Source organism: Malania oleifera, chromosome 5 (genome assembly GCF_029873635.1).
Source record: "Malania oleifera isolate guangnan ecotype guangnan chromosome 5, ASM2987363v1, whole genome shotgun sequence".
Classification (NCBI taxonomy): domain Eukaryota; kingdom Viridiplantae; phylum Streptophyta; class Magnoliopsida; order Santalales; family Ximeniaceae; genus Malania; species Malania oleifera.
Genome location: NC_080421.1, coordinates 28,468,618 through 28,493,933, shown reverse-complemented (window position 1 = coordinate 28,493,933; position 25,316 = coordinate 28,468,618). Strand labels below are relative to the sequence as shown.

Sequence of the window (25,316 nt, the reverse complement as noted above, 5' to 3'; positions counted from 1 at the left end):
TTTTATTATTATTATTATTATTATTGGGTGGGGGATTGAAGAGGTGAAAATTGATGTAATGCTATCCGTTCAATAAGGTATGTAAATTAACTAATCGTGAGAAAAGGTGAAAAACTCGCCCAAGAGAGAATGTCAGGAGCACCATTGTATTTTGTTATTTTAGGGAAAAATTTCTTTAATGGGATTTGTAATCTGTAGTATAGACAGGTAGCTAAATTCATCTTTAACGTGGTATATATGATGGTAACTGTATTTCTTTAAATTGGAATTGATAATTGTCGATTTTATTGAAATTAGTTGTTTTTGGCATGGTGTCTTTACTCTGCAAACATACAAGCTACTATTATCTGCCTTTCTTGTACAATTTTCATCAAATATTGAGTTATCTTGTGGAAAATCTTGTTTTTGGATAATTCTTTCCTTTATTTCAGTGAACTTATTTTGATAGAAACAAACTCTGTTTTTATAGATCATAACCATGATCTGCAAGATATTTCAAAAATCAATTTTTCAAAAATCAAGATTTTGAAAATTATTTCTCCTTGTGAGTGGGGTCAGCACCCACGCGTCTCTAAAAGATTTAAGGGAGTTTTTGTCCCTCAAAATTATCATTATCAAGATTATATCAAAACTTGGTTCAATACCATGTTTGTTGGGAATTTTTCACATTCATGGTTTGTTCATTTTGATCAAAAAATTTTGAAAAATTTTCCTAAGTGGTTCATAACCTGGTTCAAATTCTTTGGCCTAGTCAAAAGCATTTTTCCAGAAGTAATTCAAAATGACTTGGAATTATTTCAAAAGAATTTCAATCATCCTCCTGATTTTTCTTATGAATCTTTAAGTATGTTATTGTTTTGTTCTTATTTCTTGATTACGTGGATAACTTGTTGGCACTATATCATAGTTCCTCCTGAAGAAAGTTCACTGTGTTATTCAAAAACATTAAGAAGAGTTTTTAAAATCAGATAGTGGGATAAGTTCACTATGCCCGAGGGAAAAGTAAGAGCATTGCTTGCTCAGTCTTCTGAATTGAGATCCTCCCCATCAAGTTCTTATTTGAAATCAAAAGACAAGAAGAAGTTGAAGAAGATGATGCTGTTTCAATAGTATCATCACGAAAGTCAAAATCAAGCACAAAGCAAAATTACTCAAGATGATCGCCCAACTCAAATCAGACGGTTCTGATTCATCTGAAGATCAAGATTCACCTCAAGCCATTGATTTGAATTTACTTGGTTTAGATATTGACACGTGGTACAAGTTTATTCAAAAGGAAGATATGCAAGGAGAAGCTTCCTCGAAAAATACTATTTCAAAAAAGAAATAATTGTCATGCCAAAGCTAATGACCTGCTGAAGGCTATATTATCAAAAGAAGACAGAAGTTATCAAATTTGTCAAAAGTTGCTGCGAAGTTATCATCAATGTTTGTTCAAAAGTCAAAAGTGGATGGACCACCTTATCTATCCTTACAATCCTTTCTTTTTTAGCTGCCAGTCATTTGGCCCAGCTTGTAATATTTTATTGTAAATTTTAAGTGTGTAAGGGAGTGTTTTTACACTTGTCCGCCATTTGAAGTCAGGGTTGTATATTTTATTGTTATCTTTTGTCTAAAGTCAATGCAGCCGTCCATGTGCTGTCACCTTTAATTAAAGTTTATTGTCTTGTTGCGTCGACTCGCCTGTCTTGTAATGAGTCCAAAGTTGAATTTAGTGGTCGATGGGGCCCAAAGAGCACCTGCACTAATTCACCCTGGATTCCAAATTTTTAAAGTCCGAGCCTTGAGTCCTATAAATATGTAAGTTCATTTTCTTTGTAGCTCGCACCAAGTTGGGGGTTTAATTTCCTAAAAAAAGCCTGAGCTTCGAGCTCCACCCAACTCTCTCTTCTCCCTCTTCTCTCTCGTAATCTTTTGTTCATAGGTTTCTGTCATGTAAACAAAAGTTTAATAATAAGTAAGTTTGTTTTAAGTTTGATTTAAATGTTTGTTTTGAATGGATGATTTTTCTTTCTTTTAATTTGCTTTCTTTCTTTATCATAAGTATGTGTCACGGTCCGACTATTTTCACACCGTTGTGAAGGGTCGTGCGGCACTAGCTAAAACACTCTTGCTTAACTAGTCAGCCTATCGTTTACCAACATTCATCCACGAAGCACTTTCATTAACATTCATTCAGATAGCAGCGGAAACAATAATCAATTCATGAAAGTCGTGGCAAGCAAGCAGTAACATTGAAGCAAACGTAATTCATTAACAAATCCTCTGTTGACATGTTGTACTTAGCGAGGGAGGCAAGTAGGCTAAGCACGTTGACAATTGCCAGTGAGTTTTACGATGATTGATGAACACTCACCCTCCCCTAAAGAGGTTTTTATGTAATTATCATCCTGACACTAGGAAACATTAAAGTGACCGAGGAGTCATACTGCCTTATTTGGCTTACAAAGACTCTACTAGCAGAAAATAACCCTACACTAGTATTTACTTGATGGAAACCCATCCTAAGCACACGAGATAAGCGGTCACAGGCAAGCATAATGCCTTGAACAAGCTTAGCTCGTGACATTCTCCCCCACTTATGCGGTCGACGTCCTCGTAGACTTTTGGCGATAGGTACACTTCAACTTTGTCCACGAATGGCTTCAAATCTTCCGCAGAAATCCAGCTGATTTCTTTGTCATCGAGGCACTTCCACTGCACTAGGAACTTCTGCCGCTTCTTCCTTGAGGATATGAACTTTCTATCTGCAAGGATCTCTTCAACTTCATGTTTGTCAAGTTGCACTATCTTCAACTCTACACTGTTTGACTGACTTGTGCTCAGGTCGTTGGTGTTGGCATTGAATGGCTTGAGGCAGTTGACATGAAACTGCGGTCTTCTCTCCTGATCTGCCCACTTCTTCATCTGCTTAGAAGCTTTCTCCAGATAGGCTTGGGCAAACTCTACATTCAGTCTCCATTCTCTGGTGAAGATGCACACCTTGGGACTCTTTCGTCTGTACGGCTTGCCCACTGTGTGAGGTAACAGCGGTAGCTAGCCTGTAACAAGCTCAAAAGGGCTCTTGTTGGTTGTTGAGCGCTTTTGGGCATTGCCACAGAATGGAGCCACATCATGTAGTTGCGCGTCATTCTTCTGGTTGTCATTGACACAATGGCACAAGTACTTTTCTAGTAGCTCTCTGAATCTCTTTATCTGTCCGTCTGTCTGTCGGTGATAACTCGAAGAGATGTCAAGATGTGACCTGAATATCCTGAAAAACTCTGTCAAGAAGTTGTCAGTGAACATTAAATCTTGGTCACAAATAATAACTTGGGGAACACCCCAACGTTTCACAATAATCACAAGGAACAATTGTGTTGTCCCCTCTTCCGAACAGTACTTTGGTGCGGCCATGAAAGTACCATACTTCTTCCGCTCCCCCTTGTCTTGTTGGCAAGTGAGACAAGTTTTGGTATAATCAACCACATCATCTCGCGTGTGCGGCCAATAATACCTTCCCAGTAGTCCTGTCATTGGAGTCATTCTCCGCGAATACCCCTCAACGAACTTCCTGTAGTATCTAGTAAGGCCAAGAAAGGAACGCAACTCCTTCACTGTCGTGGGGATCTTCCGTTCTTGAATCATCCTTACCTTCTCCATACCCCTTCGGATACGACCTTATTCAACCACTTGACCAAGGAATTTGTTGCTCCGCCGAGTGAAAGAGAAATTCTCCTTCTTCAAATCCAGACTGCTTCCCCTCAACCTGTCGAACACCTTCCACAGATGCTCTTCATGTTTCTTCTGAAACAACACCGATGCTCCCAACGGTGTTTTGGAAGGGTGAACACATCCCGCTTCCACTTCATCAAGCTGATTCCCCAACTCTACTATCTCAAAAGGCGCAATTCGACATGGCCCTTTAGCAAGTGGTTTCACTCCTGATAACAACTCGATCCCATGCTCCACAATCCGTCGTGAAGGCAAATTGTGAGGCAGCTTATTCGGCAACACCTCCTTATACTCATCCAACACCGCTTGGATGGTCGTAGGCTCCAGCTCTTGGCCTACTTCTTTGTCTACTACCACTGTGGCTAGACGTGTCCGCTCACCCTTACCCAATCTTTCATTGAGTTGTATGGCTGAAAGAGACTTCCCGTTGTCTCCTTTTGTTGCAACGACTTGCACCATGCACGAGTGATCTCCCATCAAACACAGGGAACCAGCCGAAGGCATCAGCACTGCCCTCGTCCCCCTTAGGAACTCCATTCCTAGAATGACTGGAAATTCATCCAATGGCACCGCTGTGAAATTCGCATGACCTTCCCACTGTCCAAGCTTTATAGCCACTTGTTTGGCTACTCCCAGAGTAGACTGAGTTACAGAGTTAACTGCTTTCATGCGTCCTGTATCCTTCTCTAAGGATAAGTTGAGTCCCCATGCTTCCAACTGCGAAACAAAATTATGAATAGCACCCGTATCCACCATAGCGTGAGTACTCTTCCCATTTATCCTCAAGTCCACAAACATTAACCCTTTTGCTTGTGTAACTTTCGGTGTTTTTGCCTACTTTTCCAATGCGTTCACCAGCCGCACTGAACCCACCCTTGGGGCATCATCCTCTTCCTCCTCGCTTTCCACCCCTTTTCCCGAAGTAGAAGCTTGTAAGGCATTGAGTAAACTCTTGTGTTGACACTCACTCATTTTGTGAGATCCACCACACAAGTAGCATGAAATTTTACTCTTCCCCTTTCCATTGGGTGTGTTGAACCCTTGAGACGACGAAACTTCCTTTGAGGTTGATGATTTAGAGTCGGCTCCCCCACTCTTGAGTTTGCCATTCTTGAAAGACTTTCCACTGCTTCCCTCTTAACCAAACCGTTTGGACGAAGCGGTATCATCACCAGCGTAGTCAGTCATGCGTTCTGCAGCCGTTTGTGCAGTTGACAAGTCTTGAACCCTTTGCCTATGAAGTTCAGTTCTTGCCCATGGTTTCATCCCCTCTAGAAAATAGAACAACTTGTCCTTCTCCGACATATCCCGAATATCCAACATCAAAGTAGAAAATTGTTTCACATATTCGCTGATCGACCCCGTATGCTTGAGATCTCTCAATTTTCTCCTTACATTATACTCAACATTCTCAGGAAAGAATTGGGCCTTGAGCTCTCTCTTCAAGTCTGCCCAATTATCAATTACACAGCTTCCATTTTCAATTTCTTTGTACTTGGTACGCCACCACAGTTTGGCATCACCAATCAAGTACATGGTCGCTGTATCCACCTTTGCCTGTTCTGAGGCCATCCTCACAACGCCAAAGTAATGCTCCACATCAAACAAGAAGTTCTCTAACTCCTTGGCATCTCGGGCACCCCCATACGTCCTGGGTTCTGGCACCTTGGTCTTGCTAACTCCCAGAGTGTTGGAGTTCCTCATAGCAAGAACTATCACATTCATCTTTGCATCCAGATCTGCCATCCGCGACTGCAAAGTTTCAACTGTGTGGTGAAAGTCCTCTGACATGTCGCCTATCAAACCTGCTTGACGTTTTTGTGATCCCATCACCTCATCAACAAGTTCTCTCATCTAGGCCACCTCTGCGGCCATAGGTTGTTGTCTCAACCTGTGCTTCCAGCACGCTGATCCTCTCAGCAGTGTTTGATGCCATGGTCACTTACCAAAGCTTCCCAAATCCAACAACAAAGGCAATCGAATTCACGTAGCAACTCAACCTTGGGCTCTCACCAAGTGTCACCGACTTGGCTCTGATACCAAATGTCACGGTCCGACTATTTTCACACCGTTGTGAAGGGCCGTGCGGCGCTAGCTAAAGCACTCTTGCTTAACTAGCCAGCCTATCGTTTATCAACATTCATCCACGAAGCACTTTCATTAACATTCATTCAGATAGCAGTGGAAACAATAATCAATTCATGAAAGTCGTGGCAAGCAAGCAGTAACATTGAAGCAAACATAATTCATCAACAAATCCTCCATTGACATGTTGTACTTAGCGAGGGAGGCAAGTAGGCTAAGCACGTTGACAATTGCTAGTGAGTTTTACAATGACTGATGAACACTCACCCTCCCCTAAAGAGGTTTTTATGTAATTATCATCCTGGCACTAGGAAACATCAAAGTGATGAGGAGTCATACTGCCTTATTTGGCTTACAAAGACTCTACTAGCAGAAAATAACCCTACACTAGTATTTACATGATGGAAACCCATCCTAAGCACACGAGATAAGCGGTCACAGGCAAGCATAATGCCCTAAACAAGCTTAGCTCGTGACAGTATGCTCTTTAGTTGCAACCTTAGTTTTGTTTACATGACGAAAGATTAAGGGAGAGAAGAGGGAGAAGAGAGAGTTGGGTGGAGCTCGAAGCTCAGGCTTTCCTAAGGAAATTAAACCCCTAACTTGGTGTGAGCTACAAAGAAAATGAACTTACATATTTATAGGACTCAAGGCTCGGACTTTAAAATTTTGGAATCCGGGGTGAATTAGTGCAAGTGCTCTTTGGGCCCCATCGACCACTAAAATCAACTTTGGACTCATTACAAGACAGGCGAGCCGACACAACAAGACAACAAACTTTAATTAAAGGTGACAACACATGGACGGCTGCATTTGTGTGGGAACCCACCACCTTCAATTAAGATTCAGACTCTGGACAATAGAAAACAATAAAATATACAACCCTAACCCCAAATGGTGGACAGGTGTAAAAACACTCCCTTACACACTTAAAATTTACAATAAAATATTACAAGCTGGGCCAAATGACTGACAGCTAAAAAAGAAAGGATTGTAAGGATAGATAAGGTGGTCCATCCACTTTTGACTTTTGAACAAACATTGATGATAACTTCGCAGCAACTTTTGACAAATTTCATAACTTCTGTCTTCTTTTGATAATATGGCCTTCAGCGGGTCATTAGGTTTGGCATGACAATTATTTCTTTTTTGAAATAGTCTTTTTCGAGGAAGTTTCTTCTTGCATATCTTCCTCTTGAATAAACTTGTACCATGTGTCGATATCTGAACCAAGTAAATTCAGATTAATGGCTTGAGGTGAATCTTGATCTTCAGATGAATCAAAACCGTCTGATTCGAGTTGGGCAATCATTTTGAGTAATTTTGACTTTGTGCTTGATTTTGACTTTCGTGATGATACTATTGAAACAACATCATCTTCTTCAATCAACTTCTTCGTGTCTTTTGATTTCAAATAAGAACTTGATGGGGAGGATCTCAGTTCAGAAGTCTGAGCAAGCCATGCTCTAACTTTTCCCTCGGGCATAGTGAATTTATCCCTCCATCTGATTTTAAAAACTCTTCTTAATGTTTTTGAATAACACAGTGAACTTTCTTCAGGAGGAACTATGATATAGTCCCAGCAAGTTATCAACATAATCAAGAAATAAGAACAAAACAATAACATACTTGAAGATTCATAAGAAAAATCAAGAGGATGATTGAAATTCTTTTGAAATAATACTTCTGGAAAAATGCTTTTGACCGGGCCAAAGAATTTGAACCAAGTTATGAACCACTTAGGAAAATTTTTCAAAATTTTTTGATCAAAATGAACAAACCATGAATGTGAAAAATTCTGAACAAACATGGTATTGAACCAGGCTTTGATATAATCTTGATAATCATAATTTTGAGGGACAAAAACTCCCTTAAATCTTTTAGAGACGCATGGGTGCTGACCCCACTCACATGGAGAAATAATTTTCAAAATCTTGATTTTTGAAAATTTGATTTTTGAAACATCTTGCAGATCATAATTATGATCTATAAAAACAGAGTTTGTTTCTATCAAAATAAGTTCATAAAATCTTCTATCTTTCAGGGTGTGTGGAGTTTCAAAATGACAATCTCTGAAGAAATAATTTTTGATGACTTCAAAGGGGAAAGATGAATCCCATTCGAGTTCAATGGGAAACAGATCTTCGAAGACATCTTTAGTTATGTAGCCTTTTGATACTTTTGAGAAATAGGAGACTCGTGAGAAGAGGACTGCTGTCCTTCCATGATGGCTTTAAAAGAAGGGGCTTGAGGTCTTATGAGAGGTAAACATTTATTGTGAATAGGGATTTCTTTTGAAGGAGTGACTTCTTTTGAGTAATAGTCACTGGTCCTCTGTCGCCTAGACATTTTTTCCCTATAAAAAGTCTCTTGTTAAAAAATCTGGAGTTGAGTTTGAAGTACCTTTAATAAATTCAATTTAAAAATCAAACAGAGAAAGGATTGCTTGCCATCTAGCAAAGATATGTTTTGAAACCAAATTTTTAACATCATTTTCTAAAATATCTTTTGCACTCTTACAATCTACTCTTCGTAAAAATTCTTTATTAAATAAATCATCTTGAAATTTTTGAATGCATAAAACAATTGATAAAATTTCTTTTTTAACTGTTGAGTAATTAACTTGTGGTCCTGATCAGACACCTGAGTGAAACCTAACCAGTGTTTCTTTTGAATCTAACCATTGTTTAAGAATTCCTCCAAATCCACCATCAAAGGCATCTGTTTCTACTATCATAAAAGCTTTTGGGCCGGGAAGACAAAGGCAAGGAGGACTTTTGACTAAAGCTTTGACCTTAATAACTGTTTGAGTATGTTCATCCGATTGCCGGTGGATTTTTTTTTAATCTATTGAATAATGGTTTTAAAAATAATTCTTAAATTTGGAATGAAGTCTGCTACGTAATTTAAACATCCTAAAAATCTTTGTAATTGGTTCTTATCTTTAATTTCATTTGGAAATTTACTTGCAAACTCTAAAGATCTTTGAATTGAAGTAATTGTATTTTGATAAATGTTATGACCTAAAAACCTAACATTAACTTGGAATAATTTGATCTTTGGTTGTGAAACCACCAAACCATTTCTTTTGATAACTTCAAAGAAAATATTCAAATGTTTGAAATGTTGTTTAATTGTTTCCGAGTATACAAGAACATCGTCTGTGTATACAATTGTAAACTTTGTATGAGGATTCAAAATTTCATTCATAATATTTTGAAATTCAGGAGGAGCATTTTTCAAACCAAAAGACATTGCGTTCTATTCGTAATGTCCAAATGGCACTGTAAATGTTGTCTTATATTTATCTTCTTTTACAATTTGTATTTGCCAAAACTTGACTTCATATCAAATTTTGAGTATATTGACGCTATACATAACTTGATAGGAGATTTATTCGTAAAATTAGAGTCCTTGAAGTTAAGTTGATATTAAAAAAGATGAAAAGTGGGAAATCTATAGGACCAGATAAAATACCAATTGAAGTTTGAAAATATTTAGGGGATAAAGGATATTTGGTTAACTAATCTATTCAATAATATCATAAGAACCAAGAAAATGCCACAAAAATGAAGGAAAAGTACGTTAGTACCTCAGTATAAAAACAAAGGCGATATTCAAAACTGTTATAACTATCGTTGAATTAAGATTATGAGCAATACGATGAAATTACGGGAAAGGGTAATTGAACATAAAAATAAGATTAGAAATGAATATTTTGGAAAATCATTTTAGTTTTATGCTTGGGAGATCAACAATAGAAGTTATTTTTCTTTTAAGAAGTTTAATGGAAAAGTTTAGGGAAAAGGAGGACTTGCATATGGTTTTTATTGATCTAGAGAAAGCTTATGATAGAGTACATAGGGAAGTGCTTTGGTGGGTATTGGAAAAGAAGGGAGTTTTCAGTAGATATATGGAGTTCATTAAAGAAATGTATAATAGAGTAGTGACTAGCGTCTGGACCGTAGGAGGAGAGTCTAGAGAGTTTCCAATCTCAATAGGTGTTCATCAAGGTTTTGCTTTGAGTCCTTATCGTTTTTACTTTGATGAAATTACTAGGAATATCCAAGATGATATCCCTTGGTGTACGTTGTTTGTAGATAATATTGTGTTGATTGATGATAGTAGGAGCAGAGTGGAATCTAAGTTAGAACTTTGGAGGGCCACACTAGAGTCTAAAGGGTTTAGGATAAGCAGGAATAAGGTTGAATATATGAAATGTAATTTCAGTAATGTAAGGAGTAGCAACAGAGAGAAGATTAAACTGGATAATCAAGAATATAATAGCACCGATTGATTTAGATATCTTGGATCTATTATGCAAGGTGAAGGGGAAATTGAAGAAGATGTAGTACATAGAATTAAGATAGGTTGGGTAAAATGGAGGAGTGCGTCAGGTGTGTTGTGTGATCGTTGAATATCCTTAAAATTAGAAGGAAAGTTTATAAGACGGCTATAAGGCCAGCTATATTTTATGGTTTAGAATGTTGGGCAACTAAGAAATAACATATAAAAAGAATGAAAGTTGGATAGCACCAGTTGCAAACAAGATTAGGGAGGAGCGACTTATATGGTTTGGGCATTTAAAACGCAGGCCTAGTAGAGCACCTGTGAGGAGTGATTTTATTTTATTTTATTTTATTACGGAACCCCAATTTTATTGATAGCCCTCGTTTATGGCGTAGGAATACTGAGGTTACAAGCAGGACACATGAGATTTAGGCTTTGTCTTTTTGGGTGTTGAGATGGATAGAGTGGTCAAGGATTTGAAGTTTGCACTTGTTTTGAAATTCTTATTGACATGGCTGTCAATTGATGCGTTACGACTTAAGATTATTAAGATGTGGGGTTTTACTGAGGTTCCGATGATTAGCTTTATAGATGAATATCACGTGTTGCTGCACTTGACTAATGTGAAAGATTATTTGCTCGCATGGGCAAGGGAGGGATGAGTTGTGGCTGGTTTTAAGTTCTACTTGTTCAACTGGACAATTGATTTTGATGTCAAAAAAGAACCATCCATTGCTTCTTAATGGATCTTACTACCAGGATTGCTGTTGCTCTTGTATTGGTTGGATTGTCTTCAAATTCTTGCTGCAGGGTTTTGGAAAGTTTCTTGGAACGGATAATGCCACGTTGTATTGAACTTGTGCTACGGGGGCGATAATTTGTGTGAATGTGGATTTGCAAGAGGAGCCTGTTCGTGGCTTCCCATTGGTGGTAGGTCAAAAACATCATGTTTGGCAAGAAGTGGTGTATGAGAAGCGGGGTTTTTATTGCAAAAAGTGTTTTCATCAGAGTCATACAGAGGTTGTTTGTAGGTTGGGTGATCGTGTCAAGGCGAAACCAATTAATAAGAACAGATTGAAGGAAAGAAAGGTGATGTCAAAGCTTGGAAGGAGGTGGGAAGGAAGGATAAGAACTTAAATGAAGGTGCAAGTGAAAATGTGGTGGTGGATCCTCTTATCATGTCTTATAATAAGGAGCTTGGAAAGGAGGTAATGTTAAGGGGAGGGTAGTCCTCACCCGGTCCTCATTGATGAGGAACTGAATGCGGGTGGGTCTGGCAATAATTCTCAGGCAATTGAGATGGGTGACATGATACAGCTTGAAGTGCAAAGAGAGTGTTACGCCTTGGTGGTGGATGAAGGTAATAAGGGAGGAAAAGAAATTCCAGAGGTGGTTGAAGATTGTGTTGTGCATCAGTCGAGTGGAAGAGTGCATGGTGAAAGGTGCTTTTTGAATTTGGATCACTTGAAAAGAACACAGTGATAGAGGAAGGGGAGATTTTTGAACTTGCTTCCAACGTGCGAGATCTTGTCTCTAATGTTCTACCATGTCAAGAGGAGGCTGCTTGGTGATGTGATGAGGAGTTGATTCTGGCCCGAGATAGCATGAGTAATCAGTTAAGCCTGGTGTCTGAAATTTTGGAAAAGGAAAACTAGTTAATGGTTGCCAATACGGGGTTGGATCTTGTACAATTTCAGTTGCGCATGAGAATGAGAGCAGATTACATGGTTTGGCTTCTGATTAAGGCTATGATTCGGAAGACAATTTATTTCAACCCAGAATTCCATTGTTAAAAGCTTCCAGTAATGGAGTGAGGCAGTCCCAACAGGTTATTACCCGCCGTGCAAGACTTAATTTATGAGGAAAAAAATGATGGTGTGGAATGTGCGCGGTATAGGCACGTCAAAGAAACACTTAAGGAATTTTGTTAGGAAATATTCGATATTTATGTTGGCCATTTCGAAACTGTTCACGCAGGAGGACATGTTTGGTTTCGCACAATTTTTAGATTTTCCTAACTATTGTTCGAATGAAGCAATGGAAGGTAAAGTGAGGTAATGTGGATTGAGCATGATGATTTTGAAGTAGTGACTATGTTGGATCACTACTTCTAAAAAGGATTTGTTGGAAGCTGCCAAGGACATTTTCAGTGGAGTGCCTCGGACATTTTCAGTGGAGTGCCTCTTAGATATTTCACTTCTTCTTATTTTGTTCTTATCCTTAAGGTGAAGGATCCAAGAAGCTTTGAAAAGTTTAGACCAATTAGCCTGTGTTCTGTCGCCTACAAAATTTTTTCGAAGATTATTGTAGGTCGATTGACGAGCTGCCTGAATAGAATTATCTCTCCGGTGCAAGGGGCTTTTCTCCCTAGTAGAAGTATTTTAAAAATATTATCATTTGATCCAACATACTTACTACTTCAAAATCATCATGCTCATTCCACATTACCCATGCTTTACCTCCCATTGCTTCATTCGAACAATAGTTAGGAAAATCTAAAAATTGTGCGAAACGAAACATAGTCTTACTGCATGAACGATTTTGAAATGGCCAACATAGATATTGAATATTTCCTAACAAAATTCCTTAAGCGTTTCTTTGACGTGCCTATACCGTGCACGTTCCACACCATCATTTTTGTTCTCATAAATTAAGTCATGCACTTTTAACAATTGAATCTGGGTTGAGATAAATTGCCTTCTGAATCATAGTCTTTATCAGAAGCCAAACCATGTAATCTGCTCTCATTCTCATGTGCCAACTGAAATTGTTCTAGATCCAGCCCCGTATTGGCAACCATTAACTGGTTTTCCTTTTCTAGAATTTCAGACACCAGGCTTAACTAATTACTTATGTTATCTCGGGTCGAAATCAACTCCTCATCACACCACCAAGCAACCTCCTCTTGACGTGGTAGAACATTAGAGACAATATCCCGTACGTCGGCAGTAGGTTCAAAAATCTCCCCTTCCTCTATCATTGTGTTCTTTCCAAGTGATCCAGATTCAAAAAGCACCTCTTCACCATGCATTCTTCCGCTCAAATGATGGATAACACAATCTTCAACCACCTCTGGAATTTCTTTTCCTCCCTTGTTACCTTCATCCACCACCAAGGCATAACACTCTCTTTGCACTTCAAGCTGTATCATCTTGCCCATCTCAATTGTCTGCGAATTATTGCCCGACCCACCCGCATGCAGTCCCTCATCAATAAGGACCGGTTGAGGACTACCCTTCTCTAAAACATGTTTTCTTTTATCCATGACTAACATTACCTCCTTTCCAAGCTCCTTATTATTAGATATGATAAGAGGATCCACCTCCACATTTTCACTTACACCTTCATTTAAATTCTTATCCTTCCTTCCCACCTCCTTCCAAGCTTTGACATCACCTTTCTTCCCTTCAATCAGCAGTCCGTTCTTATTAACTAGTTTCACCTTGACACGATCACCCAACCTTCAAACGACCTCTGTATGGCCCTGATGGAAACACTTTTTGCAATAAAAACCCCACTTCTCATACACCACTTCATGCCAAACATGATGTTTTTGACCTACCACCAATGGGAAGCCACGAATTGGCTCCCTACAAATCCACTTCCGCACAAATTCTCGCCCCCGCAGCACGAGTTCTATACAACGTGGCATTATCCGTTCCAAGAAACTTGCCAAACCTTGTAGCAAGAATTTGAAGAAAATCCAACTAATACAAAAGCAACGGCAATCCCGGAAGGAAGATTTATTGAGAAGCAATGGATGGTTCTTTTTTGACATCAAAATCAACCGTCCAATTGAACAAGTGGAACTAACAACTAGCCACAACCCGTCCCTCTCTCGCCCATGCATGCAAATAATCTTTCTCATTAGCCAAGTGCAGCAACACGTGATATTATCATCGGAACCTCATTGAAATCCGATGTCTTAATAATCCGCAACACATCAATTGATGGCCTCGTCGATAAGAATTTCAGAACAAGTGCAAACTTCAGATCCTCAGCAGCTCTATCCATCTCAACATTCGAAAAGACAAAATTCGGTATCCAAAATGCTCTTTTTATGAACGTAGTGGTCTTTGGACTGATTTGGAAGCTTTACAAGTAGGGTTGAATCCTTGGCTTATTGTGGGGGACTTTAACATTATACGGGAGGACGAGGAACGAATTGGGGGGCAGCCTAGACCTTTGGCTTCCATGGAGGAGTTTAATAGTTGTGTGAACAATTGTGGTGTTGTTGATTTAAAGTTCCATGGTGGGTGTATGTCTTGGTTTAACGGGGCATGATGGTCCGACTAGGAGATGGGCGAAGATTGACCAAGCTCTTGTGAAGCTGTCGTTCATTAATCTGTTTCAAAATGCTAGGCTGAAATGCTTGGCGAGGAAGACGTCGGATCACAAACCTATGCCGATACATTTCTCAAATCCTTTGAGAAGACATGGGCCACCTCCTTTTAGGTATCAAAATATGTGGAGTTCCCATGAAATTTTCCTTTCTTTTATGCAACAAGTTTGGATGGAAGCAGTTCATGTTTCGGGCATGTGTAAGTTGGTTGCTAAGCTCAAAAAGGCAAAAATGTTGAAAATGCTTAACCGCACCTTCATGAATCTCCTCAGGAGTGAGTTCGTTATGGTTTTTGGCATGAAAATAGGTAGGGGTAGGCCTAAAATTATTTGGAATGAGGTAGTGAGGAAGGATTTAAAACCCTTAATCCAATAGAGGAAAATGTTCTGGATCAGGTGAATTGGCGGAAAAGGATTCATGTAGCTGACCCCACCTAGTGGGGCTTAAGGCTTGCTGCTGTTGTTGTTGAGCTAAGGGTAATTTGCACTTGTATCACTGGCCTCTCTATTTCTGATGGACTGGCCTGAGCTAGGTGCATAAAGAAAAGCTGCTTCATCAGCAGCAGTCATACAACTGCTGAGCTGGATCTACAGGTGAATGGTTTAATGTGCTATTTGCCTACTGATTCCATTTCACACTTACAATTCTCTTCCCGTAATGCGTGAAGGGTTACAAATAATAGTCTTAACACATGAGTTAAGAAGCTGTCTTCATTGCTGCTTTTGTAAATTTAGCATTGAAATTGTAAATGGGCATTTGTAAACATATTGCTCTATACTTGTATTTCACATTCGTAGCTGCTTTTGTATGTATGACAATCTCATGTTCACACATGTAGAGCTCTATTCCGTTTCTAGGTTTGGGGAGTTGCTGTATATGACAACAAGTGTTGAAGGATGGTAGACATGTCTATGGACCATAGATTTGAATGTTACTTGAACTTATCCTGTTCAAAAGAGTTGCTGTTTATGCTAGATGTTTAGTTTCATGATTTTGAAGGCCTAAAGTGGCATTTCGAGCGAGGACAAGTTATTAATGAATTTTGAAATCCTCCTCCATTAGCTTTCCTCAATCTGAATTTACTTGAATATTTAAAAGTTTCACTTAATCTTGATCTTAAGCCTTGTGTTTAGAAAAGGAAAAATCTATCTTTGACTCATTTACTTTGTCCAGTGTTTGGAATGAGAATTTTACTGGTTTGGTTCATGCTAAAAATTTAGGGAGGTGGCAAAAACTGCACTTTGTTGATGCATTGCCTTTAGCTGTAACTAAAGCCTTGCACGATAATAATTCCTTTGGTGTTTTCCCTCTTATGATGTGGTTAAAATAATTACGTTATGATCATCTAAATTGTGGAGCATCAGGATGGTGAGACCAGTTGGAAGCATTTTAAAAGGAGTGTTTGGCCTTCTTTAAGGTTTAGATTGTTTTTGATTGCAAATTTTCTTTTCAAATTCCGTTACAACTCTTGAAATATTTTTGCCCCAATTCCATAGTTGATGTTATAATTTGTAGATGGTGTTCAACATGTTAGGAATAATGATGCGCAGCATAATTAAGTCTAGAAGAAGCCTTTTTTTTTTTCTTTGTTTTTAATTCCTTTGTTCATTTCCCATTAATGAGTCATATTCATAGTTGTTAAAACCCCATGGTTTTTGATTGGAAGAGTAAGATTGGGATCATTTACTAGCATTTGGATTTGAATCTAGTAACTGAATTGAAGTACACAAGAATTGACTGTGAACTGAATAATTCTTGAAGAAGTTTGTGATTCTTGATCCAAATCTTATGAATTCATGACTAAGGTCCAGCAAACCCTATCAGTTTTTCCAAGGACCTTAGAATTAAAATAGAAAAAACTCATAAACTCGTATATATATTTTCTTATTTTGTATCCTCATACAATAAGAAGTGTGTGATTCTTGATCCAAATTGTATGAATTCTTGACTAAGGTCCAGCAAATCCTCTCAGTTTTTTCAAGGACCTTAGAATTAAAATATGCAAAACTCATAAACTTGTATATATATTTTCTTCTTTTGTATTCTCATACAATTAAGAGGATATTTTGTTGTGCATTATTTCACTTCTAATTTCTAGTTTTCAAGTAGTTACAAAAATGCTACCCTTTCCAATTTCCCAACATTTCTTTAGGAAACTTGGAAAACATCTTTTTATTTTTTTCAAAGTTCTAAAATTGGAAAATAAGGTGACATTCCTTGGAACATTTGGGAATAGATAATGAAATTACTTTTCCATAAACACATCCCAATGTTTTTAAACTTTTCTAGAGATTTTGAAAACCTAATAGTTAACTTTTTATATATACATAGGTATGTTTGTGTCTATATGAGGGGAGAGCACATGATCATTCAATGTTAATTGAAATATTTATTTTTTTAATGTATTTGGCTTGTTTTGAATATACACTTGTAACTTAAACCTAACTTCTATAATTCTTTTTGAATTTTACAATTTGATTTGATTCTTGATTCTCAATTTTCAAAAGCTAAGATTTCAATTCAGGATTCAAATCTTGGTTTGAAAACTACAGGTATATTCTTTTGTTTGCAGTTTGGAAAGGAGGAGAAGCAGAAGAGCTGCATATTTTAAAAGTGGTTTTAAATAATACTGAATTGTAAGGGGAATGGTTTGATGTTATAGGGCTGTGTTGGCCTTTTGCCTTTGCTCATGCAGCTTGAAGGTATTTGTGTGCTGCTGATATTTTGATCTTTATTTTTTATTTGTGTGGTGCAACCTTTTTTATTATTTTCTTTGGGTGGGGGTGTTTGGGCGCACTATTAAAACTTGGGCATCCCTAAATACTCTAAATGCTCTCTTTGTTTGATTTGTAAATACACGTCTAATTTATTATATACTTTTTTTTTGCTATATTGCTTGGCAATTTTATATTTTGCTCTATTCATTTTGTGCTTTTATCCTCACCTTGAATTTAAATTAGATTCTGTGATGCTTACACTATCATTTTATATATTTTGGAATGTTGATATTCATATTGTTGTTATTTTTGACTCTTCATGCTCTGATAAGACATGCTGATTTTTTAATCCAACCAGAACTACATATAATCATTAAGTTTTAACCAATAGAGGTCGTGGTAATGTCGTTAATGTTCTGAGGACTTTAAGGTTCATAGTTGGCTGGTTGTCATTGTTATACCTACTACCTATCCCAAGCACTTCCATGTACAAAATGTGTTTCTGCATGTTTCACGTCAAACAGACACTTTCCAGAACACTTTCCTAGCTGTGCTCCTAAAGTACGTTTTCAGTTTGAAGCACTTGTTGTGCCATCTCTTAAGTATTCTTTTGGGTGTTGGGTTGTGATGTGTTTTACTTTTAGTAAAAAAATACTGCTTATAAAAAATAAAACTAATAATGTTTTAGTCAATGTTTGTAATATTATTAGCACAGTTGCAGTATAGGAAGCATATATGTATCTCTGTGTGTCTTTCTATCTATAGACGTGTGTACCAAATTTGTTATTGTATGTATAGCTGTGTTCTTGCCATGTTGTGTAATATTTTTTAAAGGTTTATGTGGTCCATGTGCCCATGCCAATTATGCCCTTGTCCCAGGTTTGTATCTGTCCTTGCTTCCCAAGGTTGTTTTTTGTTTGCCATTATTGATGACTTTTCATAGCTGTAAATATAGTGTTTTTTGGGTATCTGTATAGAAGAGTTTGTATGTTCTTGCTGTGCTTCTGTTTTACGAGAAGGTGATTCAGGTGGTATAATGGTTCCTGGACGTGTATTTATATTTGAATATGCAGTATGGTAATTTCGAGTGGTAGTCTGATCATGCTTACAATTGTGCATTAGTGATAGTCTAGTTCGTATTTGTACTGTGGGACACTCTTGATTTGACGGAGGCTTTGAGCTTCGATGAGCCTTTGGGCTGCTTGCATGCTTACATATTTGGAAAAAGCTGCTGCCCGCCGGGGGTAGGGATGGTGTTTGGGGTTGACAGCTGCCTTATGGTCCTTGGATGAATGAGTTATTGTATTGCCTTCCTCCTGATATCACTCTTTTATTCTAGTAATTCTACACCTCCACTAATGAATAAATCTCAGAGGAATGGTCAGTAACCTGCTTAAATGAGGAGTTAATATAAGTAGCACAGGTCCATGTTCGGATGTACTGTTGATGAATGTAGTCATGTCCCTGGATGAATGACTTCCTATATTTAGTTCCTCCTGAATCCTGATATCATATCTTAAACTCTATGCCTCCACTCGTGAATGAATCTCAGAACAGTCGGCAGTGCCCTGCTGAAATACGAGTTTTTGTCAAGGAGCACAAAATCCTTGTTCAGATGCACTGATGGCAAACTTAGTTTTGCATGTCTTGCTTTTTGATGTGATGGAAGTCTTGACATAATAGCAAGGGTGTTGCACTTAAACCAGAATTCCCTGGTCATGGGTTCAATTCATGGAAACATTCTGTTCAATTGTGGAGTTAAGGCTATGCATATCTTGCCCTCTGCAAACCTGGATATGGTGCAGAGTGTGTGCATTTATGGAGGGTCACATTTATGGTTGAAGTCACGGAAACTGCCTCTTCAATTATGGAGGAAACTCGGATATAGGGTGGGAACCTTGTGCAGTGGGTGTCGCACACAAACGTGATTGTGGTCATGGGTTAAAGCATGAAAACAGCCTCTTCAGTTGTGGAGGTTAGGCTATGCAAATCATGCCCTTTGCAGACCAAGATGCGGTGGTTGTTACAAGTCTTGCTTTGTTCACTGTTTATATACACTGTATTGTTATAATTCTTTTATTTATTTATTTTTTTACTTGAGTTGGTGTATGGTTAGAGCCCTAATAGCAGTAATTTTGATTATTGTTTACTGAGTTTTGTTTGAAACCTGACATGGTCTAGATAAGTGATTATTTGGGGCAGAGAACTACTAAATTTATCAGTAAAATTGGCTTGAAGTTGAAGATGTTGCTTCAGAGGCCTTAATTCCATTTTGCACCTATATCATAGGCCTCTCTACTTTTTGTTAGTCAGGCCTGAGCTAGGTGCATAGAGAAAAAGCTGTCTCACAGCAGCAGCCAGACAACTGTAGGGATGGATCCACTGGTAATGGCTTAATGTGCTACTTACCTACTGATTTCATCTCACATTTTTGACATAATCCCCTTTTCACCAATGTGTAAAATTGTACAAAATATTGTGAGTGAGAACTTTGTCTGTAGCCATTAGTTTAGGGTTCAAATCTTGTCATTGTACTGTAATCATGAATTAGGAAGGCATATTATATTGAAAAAATTCTTGATCAACTCAAAAACCTTTTCTCTCCTATTTGTTGCTATCATGCGTTAATGTCAAAAATGTAAACTCAAATATATCTATGGCTTTTCAAGTTGTTATGTATGATGATTGGACGGGGGAATTGAAGAAGCTGGGAGCCTGGATTTAGAAGTGATAGTGAGCCTTTATTGTCTTTAACTTGGGAATTTTTCCAAAATTCCAGGTCATGCGAATCCAACATATCTCAGAATTGAAATTCCCCACTCCTTCAAAAACAATGAAGGGGATTTAAAAACTCAAGCTTCGAAGGTAAATGACATCACAGACATGCATAGATCCAAGAGATGCTGTGGCATAGTATTCATTTTTTGGCTTCTTTATGGTGTTCTGCTATTTTTTGGCCTTGTGGGGGGGTGGTGGGTGTTGGTTTGGTCAGCATAGATGTGCAGTGAAACTGGAGGGCTACTTTTCTAATATAATTTCTTGGTAGTGGTTGGTTTGACAACTGCAGTTATGGTACCTGGATGGATGACTTATTACACTACCTTCGTACTGATATCACTCACTCTTATATTCCATGCCTTCATTTAATGAACAAATCTCAGAAGAGTGGGAATGCCCCGTTGAAATGAGGAGTTTTATTAAGGAGCACAAATCCATGATCAGTCACAGATTCGAGTTGACGACTGTGGCTATGATCCCTGGATGAATGGCTTGTTATACTGCCTTCCTCTTGATGTTGTATCTTATATTCTATGCATCTGCTAGTGAATAAATCTCAGAAGAATGGGCAGCGCCCTGCTGAAATGACAAGTTTTTGTAAGGAGTACAAATCCATGTTCAGATGCTCTGATGGCAAATTTAGTTTTGCAAGTCTTGCTTTGCGATGAGATGCAGTCTTTGATATAATAGCAAGGGGATCACACCAAAACCAGAATGCTCCCGGTTATGACCCATGAGTTCAAGTCATGGAAACAATTTCTTCAATTGCCGAGGGAAGGCTATGCATGTCAGGCCTTCCTCAAAGCTGTGGATATATGTTGGGAAGTTTGTGTAGGGGGTGTCGCACCCAAGTCTGAAGGTCATGGTTATTGGTTCATGGAAACAGGCTCTTTGATTGTGAAGGTAAGGCTTATGTTTTAAAGAATGGAACAGCCTCTTCAATTGTTTGAGGTTTGGCCTTGCTCTCCAAAAACCCAGGCATGGGTGGGAACTTGTGTAGTTTGGTCTATGTACACTTTATCATAATGTTTTTTTGTGAGCTGGAGTACAATTATGGCCCTAATAGCAATAATGTTGATTATTGCTTGCTGAGTTCTTGTTTGAAACCTTGCATGGTCTAGATAGGTTATTATTAGGGATAAAAGTATTACTAATTTATTCAGTAAATTTGCCTTGAAGGCGAAGCTGGTAACTTTGAGATGCCCTAATTCTAGTTTGCACCTATCTTATAGGCCTCTCTATTTTTTGTTATTGAGGCCTGACCAAGTTCTCACAGCAGCAGCCAGACAACTGTAGGGATGGATCCACTGGTGAATGGCTTAATGTGCTACTTACCTACTGATTTCATCTCACATTTTTGACACAAATGCCTCTGATGAACTATAAAATAGTGCAAATTATAGCCAGTGAAAACTTCGTCTGCAGCTAATGTATGAAATTATGATTGAAATCTTTTCATTGTAATGTAATCATCAATTAGAAAGGCATATTATAGCGATATGGTGTACTAAAAATATTTTTTTTTTATCAAAAAAGCTTCTCTTTCTTCCTACTTTTTGTTAGTATAAAAAATGTATACTCGTATATCTTTGGCTTTTAACCTGTCCTGTGTGATAATTGGATGGGAGAAATTGAAGGAATTAGCACCTCTCTTTAGTCATAACAGTGAGCCTCTATTGTTTTTAAATTTTGACTTTGAAATTTTTCGTAAATTTCAGGTCATGTGAAGTTCATGTCGTCTCAGCATTGAAATTCTCTCACTCCTCCAAAAACCAAGAAAAGGATTTAAAAACTGAACTATGGAAGGTAAATAACGTTCAGAGACATGAATGGATCCAGAGATGCTGTGGAGTATGATTCAGTTTTTGGCTTCTTTATGGTGTTCTGCTTCTGATTTGTTTCTGGTCGGCTTATTGGTGTGCAAAAAATGAAACTAGGGAGCTAATTTTCTAATATATTCTTTATGGTTTCTTTTCTAATGATCTGGCGTATTGTAATCTCTTTTTGTAATATTATTTGTTCTAACTGAAAAATTCTTCAAGCAGAATCTCTGGTTGGAATCAACTAAATAAATTCTGTTTGAAAAAGCTACATCAATCATTTTATAGAATCTGTACATAACTGGTGTAGGACTTCTTTTCCTGCCTACTACTTTCAAGCCCCATGTAGCATGTGAGGTCATCGCTAGAATGTGTTATTTTCAGTTTTTGCTCGTCTATTTGTATTAGTTACTTCAATCATCATATGGAATTTGTACGACACAGGTGTGCCATTAATTTATTACATTTCATGTTCATGTGTTGCACAAAGACGACACTGCTACACAAATTGAACTGTGTTTGGGCTGATTAGCTGGGATGGATGGTCCAAGGTTAGAAGGAGAGTACAAATGCTCCTTTTAAAGTGTTTAGGCCTTCATACTCAATATTTCAAGGACAAAAATTTAAGGAGGGAAAAAGACCCACAACATGGGGTGTCACATGATTATTAGTTTATTAGGTGCCAACTTGGACACTGATGTGATACTGACCTGGAATCCAATATTTTCTCTTGTTTATGCATTGTTTTATTAGTCACAATTAAACTAGTTCTAAAGGAGAAGGCCATTTTTCATGGTAGTCCTTCTAGTGATGAAAATTGAATTGTCAATTATACCCCTACCTAATATGGCTCTAGCATTTTAGCCTTCCTAGTTTTATTTTTTGAGTCTTTATTATTGAAGCCAGAAGCATTGCATCTACTCAAGTTGACCTCAATTCTCTCTTAAGACACCATGTAGTGTCTCTTTTTTGTTACTTCCCTAATTTGGTCGATCGATATGTGACAGAGTGGCAGTAAACTGCTCACAACAGTGTGTCCTGGCATGAAGATTGCTACATTTTGTGATTCTTAGTTTGTTCATCTGATTGTTTTGTGTCTATATATAGTTAAAATCATGAATTTAGTGTGTTTGTAGCATAAGAATTTTCAAGGCTTCTCGAAAATTTTAAAAATTTTGATGGCCATTCATTTTAAGTGTAGATTGATGGAGAGAACCTGAAGTGGTAAGATTCAATTCTTGATTTGGGATTTTAAGGGTTGTTTGTGCCATAGTGATCGTTCATGGCAGTGATGTACAATAAAGAAATACTATTTAGTTACCAAAATACGATGTTCTCTTCTCCTTCCTTTCTTTTGTTTCTTTTTGATTTTGACTTGGTTGGCAGGGCCTTTCTCGCTGGGCGAGCGCATCCGATTCTTGAGTCCTTGAACCATTACCTGTTCACCTGCTGAAAGATAGAGATCAGCTTTCTAAATGAGATTAGAACGTTGCATGACTAGAAAACTCATTTTCTTATCTTAAGGTGCTGTTCTAGATCCTCTTATTTAGTGAAGGTAATACGTAATATGTTCTCCACATTTTCCCTCTTTTTCTGGGGCTTCGTTCTGCCTCTGTTTGTCTTCCTCCTCGTGTGGCTTCTTCTGTTGCACCTTGACTGGTTGGCCTGCCACTATTTTCGACAGGTTGACCCCCTCTGCCCCCCTATCTAACCCTTTCCTAAGAGATAGCTGTCCATACAATAATAAGGGATGGATGGATTCTTGAGAAAAGAGGAGCCGTGGTGGTAACATGACTTTTTAGCTGCCCATACATTAATAAGGGATGTATGGATTCTTGAGAAGAGAGGAGCCGTGGTGGTGACATGACTTGTTTTTAACTCGAGTCCATTATTGTCCATCTATTACAATTACAAGCCTTCCATTCTTTGACTCAAATTAGTTGTTTTTTTCAAATGATACATGAGCTATTGTAAAGCTCAAGTAGATTTCAACTGTGTTTAAAGTCCATTATTGTCCATCTATTACAATTACAAGTCTTCCATTCTTTGACTCAAATTTGTTGTTTTTACATATAATACATGAGCTAATGTAAAAGCCCAAGTAGATTTCAACTATGTTTTAAGTTCAAAGAGATGCTTTCTAAGAAATAAAAAAATCACATCGTAATCCATTTAGAGGAGAAAATAACTTTTTATTTTTATTTATATATTTAACTATGTCAGTGTATGAATATATATTGGGTTCTATCTATATAAATCTCATATTTCAAGCTCAAAAGACCATTACATTTTCACTCTCTCTTTCTCCTATCTTGGCTTTATCTTTCAATCTACACTCAAATGGATTGCGACTTAATTAGTATTATATTTATCCATGAAAAGAATTAAATGGTTGGCGGATGTGGAATGGGAGTATGGTAATTTCTAGTGACAGCTTGATTATGCTTACCATTGTGCATCAGGTCAGTTTGTATTTGTGTTGCAGGCCACTCTTGATTTCATGGAGGACTTGAGCTTGGATGAGTGCTTGGCCTAATTGCAGGCCGCTTTTATTTTAGGGGGAGATGGGTGAGTTGCTGACAGCTGAAGTAGTCGTTTCTGGAAGAAAGGATTATTACACTGCCTTCTTCTTGATATCATCTCTTCTATTTTATGCCTCCACTAATGCATAAATCTCAGAAGAGTGGGTAGGTTCCCTCAGTTAAGGATTAAAATTCCATGTTTAGATGTGCTGATCGCATGTTTAGTTTTGCCGATCTTGCTTTGTGATGAGAAAGCTAAGAAACACAATACTTCAAGACAAGTTTGGATATGGTTGGGATTCTGATTAAATGAATGACCATAGGTCTCTCTCTCAAATTATAATACAAATCAAATATATTCATTCTAATACCCATAATATGCTTATTAATTCTCACTAATTAACATACTAACACACTTAATAATAATATTAAAAGACTAAAATCTCCTTAAGTTGGAGCATAAATATCATATGCTCCTAACTTGTTACAGATAAATTTAATATGAGCGCCCTCCAAAGCTTTGGTAAACAAATTAACAAGCTGCATATCGGACTTCACATAAGTGGTAGTAATGCGCTTCTGAACAAGTTTCTCCTGAACAAAATGACAATCAACTTCAATGTGTTTCGTTCACTCAAGCTAGACTGAGATGGAGGCAATATGAAGAGTAACTTGATTATTTCACTTCAAATCGATAGAATGAGAATGAGAAAAACTCAATTCATCCAACATGTTTTTCAACCAAACAAGTTCACAAGTAGTATGAGTTATAGCTCTATACTTTAATTCAACACTTGACTTGACAACCATAGTTTATTTCTTGCTCTTTCGAGAAATCAAATTGCCACCAATCAAGATACAGTACCCGATTGTGGATTTTCGGTTGGATGGCGACATGACCCAATATGCATTTATATATCTTTGAATATAAGTGTGACCCTGATATCGATTTAAAAGACCTCTCCAAAGTGCACCTTTGAGATATCTCAAGATGCTAACTACTACGTCCTAGTGACTTGTTCTCAGAGAATCAAGAGATTGACACACA

General features: G+C 37.8%; 1 long non-coding RNA gene and 3 other non-coding genes across 6 annotated transcripts; all 4 read left to right on the top strand.

Annotated features, from left to right (window-relative positions):
• The first annotated feature begins 7,572 nt into the window (after positions 1 to 7,572).
• Positions 7,573 to 22,044, top strand: LOC131156668 (uncharacterized). Of its 3 annotated transcripts, none has more exons than XR_009137049.1 (3): positions 7,573 to 8,063; positions 17,004 to 17,133; positions 21,645 to 22,044. It is a non-coding gene; the product is annotated as an uncharacterized LOC131156668 (long non-coding RNA). The 3 variants fall into 3 exon arrangements; XR_009137050.1 differs by lacking the exon at positions 7,573 to 8,063 and adding an exon at positions 8,509 to 8,609; XR_009137048.1 differs by lacking the exons at positions 7,573 to 8,063; positions 17,004 to 17,133 and adding an exon at positions 20,123 to 20,829.
• LOC131156893 (small nucleolar RNA snoR143) lies at positions 14,913 to 15,071 on the top strand. The gene has a single exon (XR_009137157.1). It is a non-coding gene; the product is annotated as a small nucleolar RNA snoR143 (small nucleolar RNA).
• Positions 19,421 to 19,579, top strand: LOC131156892 (small nucleolar RNA snoR143). The gene has a single exon (XR_009137156.1). It is a non-coding gene; the product is annotated as a small nucleolar RNA snoR143 (small nucleolar RNA).
• LOC131156894 (small nucleolar RNA snoR143) lies at positions 21,142 to 21,283 on the top strand. Its single transcript, XR_009137158.1, has one exon. It is a non-coding gene; the product is annotated as a small nucleolar RNA snoR143 (small nucleolar RNA).
• Positions 22,045 to 25,316: the final 3,272 nt, after the last annotated feature.